The following is a 1,768-nucleotide window of genomic DNA, read 5'->3' on the forward strand; positions in this document are numbered from 1 at the left end:
CAAATTAGAACAAATCTAACCAATTTGGATGACTAATCTTGATGCTAATGACTTCTTCCAAGAGCTTAATCTCCTTGATCTTCAAATGGTGGATAGATGGGAATAATTCCCTTATTAATGGTGGAGAAAGGAGGTGGTTGAAGTGGATTTAATGTTATTGAATGTGTGTTTAATGTGGAAGATAATCATCAAATTTATAAGCTGATCTAGAAGTTCAACACGACCCGTGTTGAGTTGGGCGCGACCGTGTATCACTTTATCCTCTTATTTTTAATGTCTGTTATCAAATGGAACAGCAGGAGAGAGAACACGGCCGTGTTGACCTCTGAACACGGCCTTAGTAAGTCAATAAGAGTCCAAATTTGTCTTTTCTCTTGTACTTTCAACATGGACGTGTTTAAGTTGAACGTGGGCCATATTGAGCTTCAGAACCTTCTATTTTATATTTTTTTTTCTATTGGTGTGTTGAGATTAACATGGCCATGCTGTGATTTCCTGAATTTTGTCTTTTCTTCGTATGTTCTTGGCATGGTCATGCCTTGATTCACCATGGGGTATGTTGAGTCTATTTTCACCGATTTTCGCCGTTTTTCTTCATACATCAGTTTGTTTTATTCTTCAAGGTTATATTTACCTAAAGATAGAAATTATAAACATTAGTGGTTATGTATTCTGATATACTTGCCGATATTACGCTTATCTGAAGATATTTTAGTGCTAAAAAGATATATAAATTCATATGCATCAGGCGCCACATCACCATAGGGGGTGTGGAGCATTATTATTATTATTATTATTAGAGAAAATTACTGTTTGCGTCCCTGTGGTTTTAAGGCGGAGACACAATGAGTCCTCGAAAAAAATTTTGAACTGATTGAGTCCCCATGGTTTCAGAAACGAACCATTTGAGTCCCTGTCGTTACTTAACTTTTTGTCACACCCCGTTAAGCGAATTGCGGAAGCGTAAAACGGAAATGTAACAGATACAACTGGTATCAAATACATTGTTCATAAAGAAACATTACTAACTAATTTACAATTTATTACATTGTTCTAACATCTTTTACACACTAGGTGATACAATCAAACCGGTTCTTCAATTACTTTACTTCTAACTCAAATGCCCACGACATCAATCACCAATCAGACACGTAACGCACAGGAAATTACTTCTCATATCTGATTACCTGAAAAACATGTTAAAACAGGTCAACTACGAATAGTTGGTGAGTTTCATAAGTTTTAACGAAATCAGTTCTGCGCACCATACAGTCATAGTTTGTATGTACACGCGTATAAAAGAAAATGTATTTACATTTATATATGTATATCTACGTCTTTGTATACTGATATGTATGTGTATAAGTTTATGATAGAGTTTGAAACTACGATAAAATCAACCCCTGTGACCCCCTTTCCGCCAACAACGGTTCCACGTAAAATCACCACTATGGTCCCTCTTCTGACCACAATGGTTTCACGTAAACTCAAACATTACACATTGTATACACAAACAATTATTATTTTCTACACATAGAATTTCCTACACCTATCCACATAGTATGTATATATATATATGTACACAATACACACACACACACATATATAGTATTTATCACGTATTACTAATCACTGTGGCCCCCTTTCCGCCCACAACATATATAATCATAATATTTTCTTAACACTCATGTCATAATCAAGTTATTTCGTTTAGTAAGTTGCAGCAGAACTTGGCTCGTAGGTCATACTCAACTTTAGTTTAGTAAGT

Source organism: Bidens hawaiensis, unplaced genomic scaffold (genome assembly GCF_021521415.1).
Source record: "Bidens hawaiensis isolate Kalapana, Puna unplaced genomic scaffold, B.hawaiensis_p1.1 tig00010424_1, whole genome shotgun sequence".
In the NCBI taxonomy this organism is placed as follows: Eukaryota; Viridiplantae; Streptophyta; class Magnoliopsida; order Asterales; family Asteraceae; genus Bidens; species Bidens hawaiensis.